This window comes from Physeter macrocephalus, chromosome 6, assembly GCF_002837175.3.
Source record: "Physeter macrocephalus isolate SW-GA chromosome 6, ASM283717v5, whole genome shotgun sequence".
Taxonomy (NCBI): domain Eukaryota; kingdom Metazoa; phylum Chordata; class Mammalia; order Artiodactyla; family Physeteridae; genus Physeter; species Physeter macrocephalus.
Window position 1 is genome coordinate 89650177 of NC_041219.1, and position 20690 is coordinate 89670866.

Sequence of the window (20690 nt, forward strand, 5' to 3'; positions counted from 1 at the left end):
ATTGGGATTGACATGTATACACTAATATGTATAAAATGGATAATAAGAACCTGCTGTATAAAAAAATAAAATTCTAAATAAATAAATAAAATAGTCCCCTCATCCATTAAAAAAAAAAAAACCATAAAATAGTACAACACACATAATATCAGCAAAAGTTGTAAAGATCCAGGGCTTCCCTGGTGGCACAGTGGTTAAGAATCCGCCTGCCAATGCAGGGGACACGGGTTCGAGCCCTCGTCCGGGAAGAGCCCACATGCCGCGGAGCAACTAAGCCCGTGCGCCACAACTACTGAGCCTCACTCTAGATCCCGTGAGCCACAACTACTGAGCCTGAGTGCCACAACTACTGAAGCCCAAGCGCCTAGAGTCTGTGCCCTGCAACAAGAGAAGCCACCACAATGAGAAGCCTGCACACCGCAACGAAGTGTAGCCCCCGCTCGCTGCAACTAGAGAAAGCCCGCTTGCAGCAACGAAGACCCAACGCAGACAAAAATAAAACAAATAAAATAAATTTATCTTTAAAAAAAAAAACAAGACTGGAGTGGAGAGAAGAAATGGGATTTAAAGCATTCTAAGGTTCCTGTATTGTTCAGGAAGGCAGAGATACTAATTTTAGAGTTCAATATGTATGCATGTTAAAAATGTAAGGGTTAACTCCTAAAAAGAAAAATACATAAACATAAAATGTTCAACTTGAAAATCAGGAAAAGAAAAAGAATATATATATATGAGAGCAAATAAGCAGCATGGTTTAAAAAAAATAAGGTATAAACTAAATTGGCAGAAATAAGTCAAAGTATCAGGAATCACATTAAATATGAAAAGACTAAACTTATCAAAAGACAGACTATCAGACTGATTTTTTTTATTGTATGATTTTTAAAAATTTTTTGTTGGAGTAGTGTTGATTTACAACGTTGTCCCACTGATTTTTTTTTAACCCAACTATTCACAGATTACCAAGATAACATTTAAAGCAACGTGAGCCAGAAAGGTAGAAAATTTAAAGGAAAATTAAAAGATATGCCATATAAATAGTAATCAAAAGAAATATTAGTATTATTCATTAATATTAATTTTAGACAATAAGACACAAAGCAAAAATCATTAATATGCAGTCATCAAGAGAGAGCCAACAGCATTCATCAAAAGAGTACCCATTACTCCTGCAGTGAAACAGTCCTTCCCACCATGGATAGATATTTAAGAGGGTCCAAGTACTTGGAAGAAAAATGACCTTCCTGAGATCCTGCCATCTGCAACAACATGGATGAACCTGGAGGACATTATGCTAAGTGAAATAAGCCAGACACAGAAAGAAAAAAACTGCAGGATCTCACTATATCTGGAATCTTTTTCAAAAAGTCAAATACTTAGAAGCAGAGAGTAGAATGGTGGTTATGAGGGGCAGGGAGGTGGGGGAAACGGGGAGATGGTGAAAGGGTACAAAGCTGTAATTATGTAGGATGAATAAGTCTAGAGATCTAACGTACAGCATAATGATTACAGTTAATAATACTGTATTGGATACTGGACATTTGTTAAGAGAGTAGATTTTAGGTACTCGCATCACACAAAAAAATGTTAGCTATGTGAGAAAATATGTTAATTAGCTTGACTATAGTAATCACTTCGCTGTGATATACCATGTATATCAAAATATCAGGTTGGGGGCTTCCCTGGTGGCGCAGTGGTTGAGAGTCCGCGTGCCGATGCAGGGGACACGGGTTCGTGCCCCGGTCCGGGAAGATCCCACATGCCGCGGAGCGGCTGGGCCCGTGAGCCATGGCCGCCGAGCCTGCGCGTCCGGAGCCTGTGCTCCGCAACGGGAGAGGCCACAACAGTGAGAGGCCCGCGTACCGCAAAAAAAAAAAAAAAAAAAAAAAAAAAAAATCATGTTGTACATCTTAAATACACACATTTTTTATTTTAAAAATTAATTAAAAATTTAAAAGAACGCCCTTCACCAGGATCCAGGACTCCTTGCCCTTCCCTCCCTCCTAACACTCATACCCTCCCCTCCAGTATCTATCTGTTCGCTCTCTACCAGGTCTAATCTTTTAATGTTCTTTATCTTTATATTGTCCATCAAAAGAAGCCCCAGACTTCCAGACCTCTCATCTCCCATGTTCTAATCCCCACACAGTTAGTCCTACACACTCCCTGCTCTGTCCTCATGTGTCACACACCTCTCTCCAAATTTTGAAACTCTTCCACTTGTGCCCAACATTTCCAACCTCTGCTCTGGACCCTTCAACTTCTTATTCTAATTGAAACCTGGTTCTCCTCTGAGGCCATACTTCCCTTGCAGCCCTCAAGTAGTGAAAGTTATTTTTCCCATACACCTCATACCACTGGACCTGGGGGTGGGGAGTGCCCTCCTTGCTCCTCACTGATGCTTCCAAATTAGTCTCCTTCTGTCTTCCCTAAAAAACCTCTACTTTGAATATCATGTGAAAACTCTATTACCCATTACCAGGCTGTGATGGTTAATTTTATGTGTCAACTTGACTGGATCACAGGGTGCCCAGATATTTGGCTAAACATCATATCCGGATATATCTGAGGGAGTGTTTTCAAATGAGACTAACAGTTGAATCAGCAGACTGAGTAAAGCAGGTGATCATCCAATCCACTGAGGCACCAAATAAAAGAAAAAGGCAGAGGAAGGGAGAATTCATATTCTCTCTCTCTCTCTCTCTCTCTCTCTCTCTCTCTCTCTCTCTCTCTCTGTCTGACTGCTTAAGCTGAGCTATCAGTCTTCCGCTTTTGGACTTGGACTTAAACCATCAGTGTTCCTGAGTCCCAGGTCTTCAGACTCGGATCGGAATTTACACTGCTGGCTTTGCTAAGTCTCCAGCTTACAGCCCCCAGATTCTCAGCCCCCATAATCGCATGAGCCAATTCTTGTAAGAAACCTTATTCCAGATAGATACAGATACAGATGTATCTTATTGATTCTTTATTTTTAAATAAATTTATCTATTTATTTATTTTTGGCTGTGTCAGGTCTTCATTGCTGTGCGCGGGGCTTCTCATTACGGTGGCTTCTCTTGTTGCAGAGCACAGGCTCTAGGCACACGGACTTCAGTAGTTGTGGCACACAGGCTCAGTAGTTGTGGCTCATGGGCTCTATAGCACAGGCTCAGTAGTTGTCACGCATGGGCTGAGCTGCCCCATGGCATGTGGGATCTTCCAGACCAGGGTTCAAACCTGTGTCCCCTGCATTGGCAGGCGGATTCGTTTTTTTTTAACATCATTACTGGAGCATAATTACTTTACAATGCTGTGTTAGTTTCTGCTGTATAACAAAGTGAATCAGCTATATGTATATATATATCCACTCCCTCTTGTGTCTCCCTCCCACCCTCCCTATCCCACCCCTCTAGGTGGTCACAAAGCCCCGAGCTGATCTCCCTGTGCTATGCAGCTGCTTCCCACTAACTATTTATTTTACATTTAGTAGTGTATATATGTCCATGCCACTCTCTCACTTCGTCCCAGCTATCCTTTCCCCCTCCCCATATCCTCAAGTCCATTCTCTACATCTGCGTCTTTACTCCTGTCCTGGAAGGTGGATTCTTAACCACTGCGCCACCAGGGAAGTCCCCCTATGGATTCTTTTTCTCTGGAAAACCCTACATTGTGACTCTCCACAACACTGTTCCTGTCCTAACTCTCAGTGATTTCAATTTCACATAGATAATCTTTCTAACACTCATGTCCTTGAATTCCTATCTCACTTCTCTGAATTCCTTGCTTTCAATGATCTTGTCCTTCACCTACACAGCCTACAATGATGCCTCCATAACCATGCTCCATCTCTCACCTACTCAGATTCCAACATCTTTTGATCCCACCACAACATTCAATTAATTGCTTATACGAACTTTTCACCATCTCTTGGCAACTTCACGTCCTCCTTTCCCTCCTGACCTGGTTTAAATTCCACAGCGTATTATCACAATCACTCTCTTACACATATTCTCCATTGCCTTGACCCTCTCATGTTTTGTCCTACGATCTGAGTAAAACCTTTCTCTGGTTAAATCCACTCCAAACATAAACCCCTGCAGCTGAATGTGGCTGGAGGAAAAAAACATGTTGACTAATCTCACTTTAAATTCATGTCCACAAACCTCGAGGGACCCTTAATGCCACCTGGCAATCACACAGTATTTCCCTGCTGCAGCCACTCTTACACTCTCCCGATCAAGTTCACACCTTCTCCACTCTCCACAAACCTCCATCACCTCCTCCCCACCCTCACTCTCAGAGGAGCACTGATTCCTTACTCACTAAGAATATTAAAACGGAAGAAAACTTTCACAAACTCCTGCTGCCAAAGCAATCCACCTACTTGATGGTGGGTTTGAGATACATTTTGAAGATGAAATCAACAAGAATTGGAGATGGATCTGATGTGAGGTATGGGGAAGAGAAAGGGATCAAAGATGACTTTCAAGTCTTTGCTCAAATATTATTTTCTCAACAAGGCTTTCCCTTACCACCTTTCAGTCTCTGTCTTTCCCGCACTCGCTCGCTCTCTCTCTCTCTCTCTCTCTCTCTCTCTCTCTCTCACACACACACAAACACACACACACAGAGTCACACAGTCACATGTTCATACATTGTCTCTGTCTCCTTTCCTGTTTTTTGTTCTGAGTTTTGTTTTTTTTTTCAATACCTGTTATCACCAACTGAAATACTAAACATTTTACTCCTTTGCTTAATATCTGCCTTCCCCTACTACAGTATAACTGCGTGCAGGCAAGGATTTTTATGCTTAGTTCACTCCTGCAGATCAGAAAAATAGTAGGCACTCAGTAATATTGATACTTTGTTAAAGAAATGAACTGTTTCTGGCATGAGCAAATGGTCGGATGGTGGTGCCATTTACATAGAAAAAGAATACCTTAATGGGGGAAGAATCATAGTCTCTATACAAAGGAGATTACAATCTAGTGAGAGAAAGACAATGAAACATACATTTACAACATATTAGGATTCTATGAATTGTTAAATCTACGATAAAAGCAAAATTGAAGAACTAATATGCTATGATCTGATTTTTATCAAAACTGTGTGCTTTTATATATACATACACACTTGCACATACACACAACACATACATATATGTTTCTGCAACTATACAGAAAAAGTTCTGGAAGGAAAGTTACCAAACTGTTAGCCTGTGGGGCAAGAACAGTACTATGCTATGTATGGGGAATGAGACTGAAGAGAGGGTGAGGAGACTTTCACTTTTCACCTTATACATGTTTTACAATAAGCATGTTGCTCTTTTAATTTAAAAATGAGAAACGGAAAAATTTCCTTCCTAAAGGGAAAAAAACATATTTAACAGAAGATTAACACCCAGACTATAAAAAACTTCTATAAAAACAAAAAAAAACAATTTAAAAATAGGCAAAGTACATAAAAAGATATTTTACAAAGAAACATACACAACACACTCAACCTCATGTTTAATCAAGAAAAACAAAACACTTTTAATTCACCAGATAATAGCAAATGTTTTAAGTGTGTAAGTTCGTTACCTACAACTACTGGTAGGACTGCAAATTGGTACTTTTTTTTTAAAGTAATTTAGTGAGCAACAAAGTAAACAGTGTTATAATCCAAAAAATAACAAATATCCATGAGCCCATAATGTGTAAATAAATTATTAAATAAATAAATGGGGGACAAAGTACAAGCCTCTTTACAAAAAAATTCTAATTAATAAATGTAGAAGTAATGAGAGAAATAGAAAATAACAATTAGGATACCACAGTAATAACTGCTGCAGGCAAGATCTGATGAATGCTAAAATTAACAGGTGAACTTTTAAGAGAAACAGTATATTTGCATAGCCTCAAAATATTGCCCTAAAATATTTACTGTGGAGGTTTAAACCCGTGTCCAAATTCTCTGAGACTTCTCCCTCCAGAAGGTGGAACTTTTTTTTCCCCCTTTTAATAAATTTATTTATTTATATTTTATTTTTGTCTGCGTTGGGTTTTCATTGCGGCGAGCAGGGGCTTCTCATTGCGGTGCCTTCCCTTGTTGCGGAGCACGGGCTCTAGAGCGCAGGCTCAGTAGTTACGGCACACGGGCTTAGTTGCTCCGCGGCATGTGGGATCTTCCCAGACCAGGGCTCGAACCCGTGTCCCCTACATTAGCAGGTGGATTCTTGACCACTGCACCACCAGGGAGGTCCCGGAAGGTGGAACTTAATTTCTCTCCCCATGAGTGTGGGCTGGACTTGGTGACTCACCTTTAACAAATAGAGTATGGAAATAGAAAAGCAGAAATTTTACAGTGAAGAAACCTGGCAGACGAATTGGGAGATTAGGATTGACATATATACACTAACATGTGTAAAATAGATAGCTAGTGGGAACCTGCTGTATAGCACAGGGAGCTCAGTTTGCTGCTCTGTGATGACCTAGATGGATGGGATTGGGGGTGGAGGGTATGAGAGGGAGGTCCGGAAAAAAAAAGAAACCCGGCAGACACCACCTTAATCAAGTAATCAAGGTGAACACTGCCAGTATTGACATGTTGATATCATCTACCCCCTGATACAATGCAATGAGAAGGGCACAACACTTCTGTGGTATTCTTCCCCCAAAATCTATAACCTCTGTCTGATCACAAGAAAACATCAGAAAAACCTATACCTGACCAGTACTCTTCAAAGGTGTCAAGATGGTGAAAAAGAAAAGGAAAAACTGAGAAACTGTCAAAGACTGGAGGACACTAGAGAAATAATGGCTAACTGCATCCTGGACTGGACTCTAGAACTTTTTAAGACATAAATAGAAAAACTGGGGAAATCCAAATGAAGTCTATAGTTTAATACTATTGTACCAATGTTAATTTCTCAGTTTTCATACATATACTATGGTTATGGAAGATGTTAACAGTACGGGAAGCCAGGGAAAGGATATATGGGAACTCTCTGTACTATCTTTACTCTTCTGTAAATCTAAAATTATTTCAAAATAAAAAGGTTTTGAAAAAAGCAATTTGGCAAGATTCACCAAAATTTTTAGAATAATATACCCTTTTACCCGGCAATTCACTTCTAGCAACCTAGAGAAACACTCATATACTTCCAACAAGTAGCCTATAATGGGGCTTCCCTGGTGGCGCAGTGGCTAAGAAGCCACCTACCAATACAGGGCACACAGGTTCGATCCCTGGTCCGGGAAGATCCCACATGCTGTGGAGCAACCAAGGCCATGCGCCACAACACTAAGCCTGCGCTCTACAGCCCGTGCGCCACAACACCAAGCCTGCGCTCTAGAGCCCACGAGCAACAACCACTGAGCCTGTGTACCACAACTGCTGAAGCCCGCGTGCCTAGAGCCGGTGCTCTGCAAGAGAAGCCATGGCAATGAGAAGCCCGCACAATGAAGAGTAGTCCCGCAACTAGAGAAAGCCCGTGCACAGCAATGAAGACCCAACACAACCAAAAATTTTAAAAAAAAAATTTTTTTTTTTAAGTATTCACTGAAGCACTGTTAGAAACTACAATAGATAGATGGATATAAATATAGGTATAGGTATAGATATATATCCCCATCAGTTGGGAAATGGTTAAAAAAATAGTATATGCATATTATGGAATTAACGCCATGCACAGGTTAAAAGAATAAAATGGATCTGTACATACTGATGTGAAAAAAATCTCCAAAACATATTAAGAAGAGGAAGTTACAGAATAATATACAAAATAACATAAAAATAACCATACAAAAATATTTTTATATAAGTATGTAAATGTAAGTGGAACAATCTGAAGGGGTACACACTAGGGTTATAACAGGATTACCTCTGGAGAGAGGAATGTTACTGGCGAGGAGAGTTATTATTGGGAAGGACAAGGGTTAAGGATCAAGGTAAAGGAAACCTTTCACTTTTCACTATATATTTCTATACTACTTGAATTTTTTCGATATTTATAAATTACTTTGCAATAAAAAATAAGGGGGAAATGAGCATTTCATATACTATAAAAATTCTTGTATCAGCAAAGTAAAACCCTGGAAGGACATACTTCCAGAAAGTAATACCAGCGGCTGCCTTTGGGGAAGAGAACTGGAGAAACTATTTTCACCATTTACTTCTGAAATCTTCAACTTTGTTTACCATGAGCATGCACTGATTTTTAAAAATTTAATGTGCATTTTTAAAAGTACACTATGATAAAGTGCTATTATAAAAGTATGTTACAGATTTAAAAGCCCGAAAGAAGAGTGTCTGGTCTGCCTAAGAGACTTCAGGAAGGCGAGAGTTCCCAACGGACTTAGAAGGCATTCCAGGCAGAATTCACGAAATGTACAAAGGCACAGAGGCATCACAAAAGACAGGAGGGTTCAGAGGTGAGGCGTAAAGAATAAAGCATGGTAGTACAGGAGGGATTTGAATAATCACCACTTCCTGAAAGCATACACTCTCTATTGCTGCCTTTTTCAAGAAAATAATCAAATTTTGACTTGCACAGAGTATATTCTGTATGTTCTGCCTAAAGCTACTGCCCTACTCCAAATCATGACATAATGAAATTAGTATGTCTACCCAAAAACCTGGCAGAATATATTCATCAGTTCTAGGTGGTACAATCCTGACTAAAGGGTAAGATTCTCAACAATTATTTTGATCTCCTATTCTCATCTACTTCTTCTTTTGACCACCCCATAAAGCCAAGTTGCAATAGCATAAAAACAATGATGATACCATTAAATATAAAAAATAGGCTTCCCTGACCCAGTTTTCAAAAAATTTTAATAGTGGCATTTATAACAAATGTCTCATAACAGGGTAGAATGAAGAAAAACGATCTAAGTCTCAGCTATAACTAGATGGCACTAATGCTTTATAGTTCTTAGGAATAAACCAAATATTGATGAAATACTGATTTCTGCCAAAGATTAAACTGATTTATGCATATGTGTTCCCAATGTCTTGATTTGGGGGCATCAATCAAAAGCAAATTATCAGGGACTTCCCTGGTGGTGCAGTGGTTAAGAGTCTGCCTGCCAATGCAGGGGACATGGGTTCGAGCCCTGGTCCGGGAAGATCCCACATGCCATGAAGCAACTAAGCCCGTGCACCACAACTACTGAGCCTGTGCTACAGAGCCCGTGAGCCACAACTATTGAGCCCACGTGCCACAACTACTGAAGCCCACATGCCTACAGCCCATGCTCCACAACAAGAGAAGCCACCACAATGAGAAGCCTGCGCACCACAATGAAGAGTAGCCCTCGCTCGCCACAACTAGAGAAAGCCCACGCGCAGCAATGAAGACCCACCACAGCCAAAAATAAATAAATAATTTTTTTAAAAAAGCAAATTATAAACACTAACACAGTCAAACCCGTATTGACAACAAATGATAGGTTTTGTTGCTTCTCCACTCCTATTTGGAAAAGGTAGGCAACGTTTCATTCCAACTCAGGTCACATGTAGCAAAAATAATTATAACAAATATTTATTAAGTGCATACTACATGCACTCACTGATCTAAGTGTTTTATAACCATTAAAAGGCAATGGTCATAACTCAACAAAAAGATAATCTAATTTAAAAATGGACAAAGGACTTAAATAGACATTTCTCCAAAGATACACAAATGACCAGTAAGTGCATGAAAGATGCTCAACATCACTAGTCACTAGTAAGGAAATGCAAATCAAATTCACAATACCACTTCACACCTACAAAGATGGCTACAATCCAAAAAGAAAAAAGGAAAATAACAACTTTTGGCAAAGATGTGGAGAAATTGGAACCCTCGTACACTGCTGGTGGGAATGTAAAATGGTACAGCCACTGTGGAAAACAGTATGGCAGTTCCTCAAAAAGTACAGAAATACTACATGATCCAGCAATTCTATTTTCAGGTATAGAACCAAAAGAATTGAAAACAGGTATTTAAACAAAAACTGGTAAATGAATGTTCCAAGAAGCATTATCCACAACAGCCAAAGGGTAAAAATGAAAGAACTGCCCATCAACAGAAAAATGGATAAAATATGATATATTCATACAGTGGGATAGTATTCAGTTATTAAAAGGAATGAAGTACTGATACATGCTACAACATGGATGAACCTTAAAAACATTATGCTAAGTGAAAGAAGCCAGACACAAAAGGTCACATATTATATGATTCCTTTTACTTGAAATATCCAGAAGAGGTAAATTCGCAGAGATTGGTGGTTAACAGAGATAGGGGGAGGGGAGAATGAGGAGAGACTGCTTAATGGGTATTCAGTCTCCTTTGGGGTTAATGTAACAGTTCTGGAACTAGAGAGTGATGATTGTACAACACTGTGAATTTACTAAATACCACTGAACTGTATACTTTAAAAGGGTTAATTTTATGTTATGTGAATTTCACCTCAAAAAAAAAAAATCCAATAGTCATGACAATTCTGTGGTACTATGACACTAATTGTGCAGGTTCAGAAACACAGGCTCAGAGAAATTAAATGACTTGACCGAATCCACAGAGGGAGTAGGCAGAGAAGCAGAGATTCAGAGCCAGATTTGTGGTCTTTTTTCTTAATGTTGATAGCACGTAGGACCTTCACAGGTCCTCTCCCCAACAATTAAAATTTTATGCCGATCTATCTATAATCCAACTCGTTAGCAACTCCTACCTGATACTACTACCACTTTTGTGCTCTTAATGAACATGCTGTACAGCTTCCTTACTTTAATTATAAATTAGAAGAAAATATTACAACATGGAAATATTATAAATATACTATCGGTATTGGCCTGATCATAACTAACACCACTCAGTAGATCCACATTTCAGGCATCAAAAAGTTCAGCTGCCAAAGTTTAATAATATACTCGGGGCTATTTCGCAATGGAAATGATTAGCCAGTACAGTGAGAGAGAATCATGTGTTCTCAGCTTTACTGCCCAATCAAAACTGTAATAAAAAAAAAATAAAAAAACCACAAACAACCTGTAATCATGTCAAAATCAAATGTAATTCTACTGAATCTTACTTTTTTTTTTTTTTTTTTTTTTTGCGGTACGCGGGCCTCTCACCTGTTGTGGCCTCTCCCGTTGCGGAGCACAGGCTCCAGATGCACAGGCTCCGCGGCATATAGGATCTTCCCGGACCGGGGTACGAACCCGTGTCCCCTGCATCGGCAGGCGGACTCTCAACCACTGCGCCACCAGTGAAGCCCCCTGAATCTTACTTAAATGTTAATGCATCGGCAGGCGGACTCTCAACCACTGCGCCACCAGTGAAGCCCCCTGAATCTTACTTAAATGTTAAGATTTCAGGAAACAGGATGAAGGTGCCAAATATCCCTCCTTTTTCAGGAGCTTCTCCTTCTTCAACAGGTTAGATGTCCAAACACAAATTTAGTAATCGTTGTTGTGTTGTTTCCTGTACTCCCAAATTAGAATAACATCACATAACAATACCGTGTAGTCTAACTTATTGGATCATCATAACATTATGGGCTGGCAGACAAATGTCAAATAGCTTTTTTAAAAAAAATTAATTTATTTATTTTATTTATCTTTGGCTGCACTGGGTCTTCGCTGTTGCGTGAGGGCTTTCTCTAGTTGGGGCGAGCGGGGGCTACTCTTCGTTGCGGTGTGCGGTCTTCTCATCGCAGTGGCTTCTCTTGCTGTGGAGCATGGGCTCTAGGCTCACAGGCTCAGTAGTTGTGGCTCACGGGCTCTAGAGTGCAGGCTGAGTAGTTGTGGCGCACGGGCTTAGTTATTCCGCAGCATGTGGGATCCTCCCAGACCAGGGCTCGAACCCGTGTCCCCTGCATTGGCAGGTGGATTCTTAACCACTGCGACACCAGGGAAGCCCTCAAATAACTTTTAAAAGACTTCCAGGGAATTCCCTGGTGGTCCAGTGGTTAGGACTCAGCACTTTCACTGCTGGGGCCCGAGTTCAATCCCTGATAGAGGAAGTAAGATCCCACAAGCCTCACAGCACAGTCAAAAAAAAAAAAAAAAGACCTCCATAAAATACAACATTTGAATCGAGATAGAGGTGAAAAAGATTACCCAACTAAGCTTTGTTTAAAGTACTGTCAACTTAACAAGGAATTAGCTAACCATCTCAAGAAACATAGTGTGTACTGACTAGTAAGATGTAACAAAACATCAAGTTTGCATTTGAGTTAAACGGCTTTTAGTCTGTGGTGGTTCTGTACCACCCACTATTCAGGTCCTGCAACACCTTTATTTTCTGTCATTCCATCATAGTTATAAACGAGTTTCACTGTTCTCATCAAATGTGAGGGAGCTTCTAATGATGAGATCCTTGTCCTGAGCACTTGTGCAGCATATGCAGGTAGGCTATGATGGCAATTGACTATAAAGATATAAGAGGATAACCAAACAAAGGGAGCAGAAGAGTCACCTCCACCACACACTACTGTACATTCTGAATCAACGTAACAGTAGAAGATAGCCAGGAAGAGCCAGCAGTGGGCTGACCACACTGACATGTTGTAATCAGAGACTAAGTAGATAATTTAAAGAAAAGTATTGCTCTACTACTGATGGTAGCCTTAAAACAGCAGCAGATCATTTACTACTGGACAGATCACATGTACTCAAGAGAGGAAAGACTGTAGGTTTTACAAACAGGTCTTTGCAGTTCTATACATGTCAACAGGAAGTAACATCACTGGCAGCATCTTCAGGTACAAAAGGTACACTTATCTAACATGACCCATCTATAATCATATAATGGCCTCATCACAAACCTACTTCTCAGTCCCAACACCCTTTAGCCAACTCTAAAAATGAACACTGACACACACACACACACTCCACAACTAGTAATCATGTCATCTTGTTAATTAAGTAATATAGAATCCTTACCTACAATCCAAGGTTGTCATTTAAGGTCTGAACTAGTAAGAATCCCTGTGTAACCCTAACCACAAATTAGTCATAGGACAATGACTGCAGAAGCTGCCTTTAAGCTGATGGTTATGTTCTCAGACCCTACAGAATATTTTAAGGGTCTGGGGCCGCTGCTGCAGAATCTGTGTAGAAGATGGATGTATATTTTAGGAACCCACCACAACCAGCCGCTATGGTGGATTTGAACATAGAGAGTAAATGCTGGCTTCTGGCCAATCCTTAATATCAGCAACCTAAAGTGTATATAAACTTTAAATCTTTTGGAAATATTTCAGAACCAACAGACCACCTCCAAGGTAAGTGTGAGCTCACTAAGACTCCTATGAGGCTCCCAGAAAATGGCATGTGAGCCTGAAGTCCCTTTGTAACCCAGTAACTCAAGGAGCAAGATGCAGGCGTAATTAATCTCCTGCGACAATTAGAAAAAATGAAATTGGAGGTTAGACCCATCCTAAGAGACAGTTCACTGTCAGCCTGCAGACATTTCAAACTATTATATCTGGTACTATGTGACAACTCTCTCTCTCTCAAATATATACAGGGAAGGAGAAAAAATGGACTCAAACAGTACTTCCTGTATTACAGCTACCTTCTTGAAATATTTAAAGTATATAGTAGGCACTCAAACTTTTTTCAATGAATAAAGAAGGGATATAGAAGGTAAGCAATAACCAACAGCTCATACATGTAAAACATTTTAAAATGAAAAAAGCACCCTAAATTTCAATCAAAGGCAGCAAAGTGAACTGAAGATACTCTACACTATTGACACATTTTTCAAATATACATACAAATAACATTCTTAAAATGATCATCTACATTTATAGGTATGACTGGAAAGATCTGTATATAACAAATGGTTCCTTCCACATTGGATACATTTCATTCTTTAGAACAGAAACTCTCACTTTCTTCATCAACTGAACCGTCTACACGATTTTCAAAAGTACTTTTATTGCTAAGCTGAAATGTATTTTCATGTGCTTGCCAGATGTCTTGACACATAAATATAATTAGACAGAAGCTAAGAGAGAGCCATGAACACTGGATAAATCATTTCCTTTTGAATCATTTCCAGTGCAAGTGTCCTGCAAACTGTGCAGAAAAAGTCAGTAGAGGAAACAGCAGCCCTCGAACATAAGGTCAAGTACTACCTTCAGGTGAACACACAATACAACCACCATTTAAAAGTCACCAAACTTCCACAAAAAATTAAACATAGGATTACCATATGAACAGATATCAAACAGATATTTGTACACCAATGTTCACAGCAGCATTATTCACAATAGCCAAAAGGTGAAAACAACCTGTGTCCATTTACAGATGAATGGATAAACAAAATGTGGTATATGCTTACAATGGAATATTACTCAGTCCTAAAAAGGAATGAAATTCTGACACTGATGAACCTTGAAGACACTGTGCTAAGTGAAATAAGCCAGAGACAAATGGACAAATACTATATGATTCCACTCATGTGAGGTACCTAGAATAATAGTATTCCTAGAGATGGAAAGTGGAATAGTGGTTGCCAGGGGCTGGGGGAAAAGAGGAATGGGGAGTTATTGTTTAATAGGAGTTTCAGTTTCAGTTTGGGAATATAAAAATGTTCTGGAGTTGGACGGTGGTGATGGTTACACAGCAATATGAATGTACTTAATGCCACTGAAGTGTAGACTTAAAAAATGGTTTAAATGGTAAATTTTATGTTATGTTTTTTTGTTTGTTTGTTTTGTGGTATGGGGGCCTCTCACTGTTGTGGCCTCTCCCGTTGCGGAAAACGGGCTCCGGACGCGCAGGCTCGGCGGCCATGGCTCACGGGCCCAGCCACTCCGCGGCATGTGGGATCTTCCCGGACCGGGGCACGAACCCGTGTCCCCTGCATCGGCAGGCGGACTCGCAACCTCTGCGCCACCAGGGAAGCCCATGTTATGTATATTTTACCACAACTTTTTTTTTAAGTAACCAAGCAAGAATGATGGTCAAACCTTTGTGGCAAAAACATATCAAGAAAAGTGGTTAGAGTCTGCAACAAGCATGCTTCACTGTCATCCTCCAGAGCCTAGATGACTTGCCTGAATGTCAACACCTCAGAATAGGAGGGATGGACATGCCATTTTCATGTTGCTACAGATATATATATAAATATCATATATTGTTATATAAAATTGAGAAGATATATTAGAAGGTGAATTATATTCTGTAGGAGGTCGTTTGCTAAATAATGAATGGGCTCCCCTTCCCAACAATTAAATCAGAAAAATATAAGCTTTACCTTCCAGTCTCCAATGTAAGCAGCAAGACTGAAATAATCCGTTTTACTTCTAACAAAGAAGCACAGTGGATCCTAGAGTGACTTTAAGTTCCCAGTTTTAATATGGTGGCTCTACAATGGAAACTGCAAGCAGCAATACAATAATAATAATAATAAAAATACAAACTTCTTTCACCACCATTATGAAGTTACTTAACCTTTCTAAGCCTCATCTGAAATATAAGAAAAATGCTTACAACTACCTTATAAGGATTGTTTGAAGATCTAATAAAGTAATATATATAAAACAGAGTGAGTTCAGTCCCTAGAATACCTAAATGTTCAACAACAAAAAAATTCCCTCCCCTCCAGCAATTCACTAGTATCCGTAGCTTTTGCTGCTCCTGGATCAGCCTCCACAGGCTATGCTGATGTTTTGGCCATTAAGCTCTGGCTCCTCCCTCAGGTCCCAGCTGTTTCTCTCGGTTCTAGTTGTTTTACTCCTAGTTTCTAAGAGGATCCTGTTTATATTTAGACATAACGCCAGTACCAACTGTGGACTCAACAGGTGCTTGGAGGGCACTTGAGCACTCAGCAGTTTTCGACTGTTTTCCAGAGTTAATTGGTTTGGGCTCCACAACTGGCTGTCTTGACTTCTACAAGGAAGAGTGCCACGTATGCACAGTACTTCAGCAGTACAACAGACTGAACAGAAGATTAAGTGTGCTCACAGGACAAACCCTTAGCAAGAAGATGTTTTTGCCTATTACCTGGGCCCCCAAAGATTTGTTAAATCACAGGGGCAATAAACCTTCCATAAACTCTACAGATGTAGCCCATCAACCCAATCTTTGTCTAAATCACTATATCAGACCCAGGTTTCAACCAATTCATGCTGCTTGTACTTCAACCAAGATCAGGAGGAGAAAGCAGGTAGAACAACAGGAAAGATTTAAAGAAGGCATCAAACAGAGCTGGGTCTGAATTCAGCTTTATTTACTACTAGTTTTGTGACCTTAGTAAGTTATTTAATCTCTTAATTTATAAAATAGGAAATGACTGTGAGGATTAAATTAAATGAGATAATACACACAAAACAATCTTAGCACCTTGCCTAGCCTACTGAAAGAGGTCATTAAAGAGCCTCATTATCACTAATGAGGAAACTGCACTCACTTCTTGCTTTGTTCAGTATTTATAACATAGAAAAGTGACATTTAGATAATTATTTTTGGACTTTTATAAAATAGTATAATGCCACTATCCGAGACCTAGCTGAGAATGTAAACCAAAAGCTTCGCAGAAATCTTAAATGAGTCAGCAAAACTTTAATGCTCCCCAAAATAAAAAGCTTAATGTGGACTATTTATGAACACATAATGGCAACTACAATTTCAAAATCAGCAATCTTATATCTAGTACCATTCAAAATTTGGTCTGGAAATCCAAGTATCAAGGAAATGCAAAGATCATAACCCCAAATATACTTTACCACAATATTTTCAAATCACCTTAATTCAAACTGGAAGGTACAAGGCAGCCTGATAATTTGAAATCAGCATCAATAATTTCTTGAGGCAGAACCCAAACTCTCTCTCACAAGCATTAAACCAGTAGCAGATGGTACACGATCATTTCTCAGTGAGAAAATGTAATTCTAACAAAGTACAGATAACTTAGATTTTATCAAGGCTGTTCATCACCTTTTGGTCTAAATGAAAACAAACTCTTGGTTCTCCTCCAAACACTCTAACCTCTGCATTATCAATGACCAAACACCCTAAACTCTGCATTATCAATGACCAAACTCAAAGCAAGATGCCTATTTTTAGTGATCTGTCCTCTCCTGCTTCATTAACCGCAGGTAAATTACATAGAGAGGGAAAATAAATATCACAAGCATGCTTTATCAATGAAATGAACTATAAATGATAACCAACTATTAAAAGAGCGGCTTGTACTCTTTGGCAGAGGGACATGCCAGAGAAAGATCCACCTTCTAAAAGAACCCAGTCATCCTGGATGAATTAGGAGAAAAATGCCACTCCAGTCCACCTAATTTATACTCTCTGACTGGATTTATCCTTCTGCTTTAATTCAAGCCCAAACCACATCTATTTTATGTCTCTGCCCCACTTTGCTTTATTTTCCGTCCCGTTTCCCGCCCCCCCATTCCAAGAATGTCCCCCTATCTCTTATTTTTAAATCCCACTTTGCCCCCAAATCCTAAGTACGTCGGACACCCACGCAGATGACCTTACGCATCCCCGCTGAATTCCCAGTTCATTGTACTTCTCATACCAAATGATCCATTCTTTCATTCCTTCCGATCTCTCGTTGGTTCTTAAAATCCAGTACCCCACACACGCTCACATCAGAGTCCCCCCTCACTCCATTGTTTCCCTGGCCTATGCCTCCGGAAACCCCCCAACTCGGACCCGTGTGCTTCGGCCCGCCCCACTGACCACAGAAACCTTTCACCATCTGGGCACTCCAGGTCCCAAAGGGTTCACGTTCCCCTCCTCTCGGTACCCCAACCCCCACCAACTACCCCCTCCCCCTGTGCCTTCCCTCAAGCCCGCTCTCTGCACCTCTGTGCTCCGCTTCATCCCCCACCAACCCCTCCACCCAGCACCCTCAGCCTCACCTACCCCAGGCCCCCGCAGTCGCCGCGTCCCCTAGTTCCGGCTCGGCGTCCGGGACGCTCCCGGGTCTGAGAAGAGGAAAGGAGCTCCTCCGCCTCCTCCTCCTCCTCTTCTAGAGCCGCCGCCGTAGCCGCCGCGCTCCTCCCCCAGCTCTCCCGGAGCCGGACGCCGCCCCGCCCCAACCGCCCCTTTCCTCTCTTCCCTCCTCTGCCGGGCGGCGGGCTGGGAATCGCAGCCACGGCTGAGGCCCGGAGGGCCCGGCAGTACACACCGACCTAGCCGGAGCTCGAGCTCTTCGCCCCGCCCTGCAGCCCACTCGGGCGCGTGCGCGCCAGCCAGCCAGCGCACAGGGCGCGTGCTCGCGCCGGCGCGACCCCGGCGCGCCGAGCTCCAGGCCGTTGCAGCCAACGGGCGCGCGAGCGAGGCCCGGGCGCGAGGCGGCCCGCGAGCTGGGGACCGGCGCGGAGAGGCGCGGGGCCGGAGGCCGCCTCCAGTCCGTCGGGTTGCCGCTCCTATCGTGACCGGGTCCCTCGCACCTCGCACCGCCCGCCAGATCGCGCGCCCGAGTTCAGGGAGCTCAGGCGTCGCCGGGGATTGGGAAGAACGACAAAGGGAAGGGGTTGGAAGAGTGGGTCGGGAACCAACTAGATGGAAGTGGGGACGGGTTGGACACGAGCTCGCGCCCGCGTGCAGAATGGCCAGTGCCCAGAAAGAGCTGGGCGGCGTGGGGTGGGGAGACAGCGCGCGCTGGGAGTGGAGGGCCCGAGCTGGAACTGCCGGAAAGAGCCGAAACTCCCCCGGAGGTTGCCGAAGGCAGACGCCTCGAGGGGAACCTTGCCGAGGGGCTTTTCTCACTAGGTCCCGGCCGGGACTCTGTCTCCCAGGCTGCTGTTCATTTCGGCACTACGACTCCGCCCCGACGACTTAACACCATTTTCCACTTTGCCTCCTTCCCGACCTAAGTTTTACTCCAAAAGTACATTTCGGAGCCACCAGCTGCGGGAAACGCCCGGACGTCCGGACTTTGCGGCCGCTCAGCCTCCTGGGAATCCATAGAGGCCGATGCGGAGCGGTGGCGGGAGGATGCGCCTCCCAGGCCCGGCACAAGATAAACTCGGGAATAATTTGAGGGTTCTCAGCCTAGTCCGCCAGGCACACTGCCCAAGTCCATTTCTGCGTCGGTTTTCTGGCATACTAAGTTGTCTGCATCCCCCTACGCGGCTGTGGTCACATTGCCCGAATCTTTCTGTTAAATACTCTTCTGTCTTCGTGGTTAGATTCCCAAGCACCCCGGGCGGGGCCAGAACCATCTCTAATATTTGCGCGCCTTTCCAGCCAGTGTCCTCCATGTATGAAGCACTCACGCCACTGCCAACTGGTCAGCGATCTGTTGGGAGTGGCTAGAGGCTGGGCATTTAGACAATCAGCAGTGAAAAGGTTAATCAGAATCTGTCCCCATGTTCTTATCTTTTGAGGCCAAAGCATAAGGGGCTCTGGACAGGCACCAACAACAAGCCAGAGAGTATATATGAGTGTGTACAGACGCCACAGTCACAATGTAGTTTTGGTTTCCACAGGTTTGTTGTTGGAGTTGCAGTACTAGTAGATCTCTACGAAGTCATCTGGTCCCTTGGTTTTTAACCTCGCATGGAGTGGAAGGGTCAAAAATCCTCTGGAGCCCACTGGCCCCTGGTTAATAATGCCTAACCTAATACAACCATATATCATTTACAGATCTAAAGAAACTGAAGACTAGGTCATCCAACTAGTTAGGTCACTACACCATGTGTTGCTTACTATTGAGTCTTCTTTCAAAGATTCAAATAGAAGCAAACCATCCAAATACCTGCTCTCTCTTCATTTACTAAATTGACCACCCAGTGAGTGGGAGGCATTGTTCTAGTGTGGGTCACTTACAAAGAATAAAACTAGATCATTGGGCTTCCCTGGTGGTGCAGTGGTTCAGAATCTGCCTGCCAAGGTAGGGGACACGGGTTCGAGCCCTGGTCCGGGAAGATCCCACATGCTGCGGAGCAACTAAGCCCGTGCGCCACAACTACTGAAGCCCTTGTGCCTAGAGCCCGTGCTCCCCAACAAGAGAAGCCACCACAATGAGAAGCCCGCGCACCGCAACGAAGAGTAGCCACCGCTCACCGCAACTAGAGAAAGCCCACGTGCAGCAACGAAGACCCAATACAGCCATAAATAAATAAATAAATAAATAAAATTTTTTTAAAAAACAAAATAGATCATTATCCTCAAGGAGAGTATCCAGTTGTAATGGAGGATAAAAGCTAGTGAATAATTAACTATAACATGTGGTAAGTGCTGAAACAGAAAAGTGCAAAGTAGTATAGGAACAAAGAGGAATGAGTGACTAATTCTTCCACAATTCTCCTTCCTTCCCATACAGTGTAGGAATGGGATAATATTACCCTAGTTAATAGGAAACTTCATACTAAAGAATGGGGCCTGAACCAATAGGATCCAAGATCTTATTCCATAACTGGTTTCACCTACCAAAAGTCACTTGGGAAATGCCTTCATTAGAGGGCCTGATGCTGCTTGCCAAGCCAATAGTTTCTTCTTTGGGAGGAAAATTAAATCCCCACTTTTGGAAACCTTACAGTCTATTAGGAAAGACATGACGCCTTTCCTAAGAGAGTCCCTGATCTGATGGGAGAGAGTTTTTGTATGTGGATATGCCACTCAAAGAGAAGGGAGGTGGATAAAGGAGCATGCCTAGGTCGGATCTATAAGAGCTGTCAAAACATCACTGGAAATCGAATGAGATGGAATCATATCTCCTCTAAGAGAGAGTTCTGAGTGTTGTTGAGAGGAACAGTTTG

General features: G+C 42.0%; 1 protein-coding gene across 3 annotated transcripts in view; it reads right to left on the minus strand.

Annotated features, from left to right (window-relative positions):
* The window catches only part of SPATS2 (spermatogenesis associated serine rich 2), a 152904-nt gene extending 134856 nt beyond the window's left edge, over window positions 1-18048 (minus strand). For 2 of the 3 annotated variants that reach the window (XM_007107491.4, XM_055085642.1), the window contains exon 1: window positions 17848-18048. The gene's annotated coding sequence lies outside the window, so the exon portion shown is untranslated. Of the gene's footprint in view, window positions 1-17843 lie in introns of all 3 variants that reach the window. The other variant, XM_007107492.4, reaches the window with a different exon arrangement.
* Between the last annotated feature and the right edge of the window lie 2642 nt (window positions 18049-20690).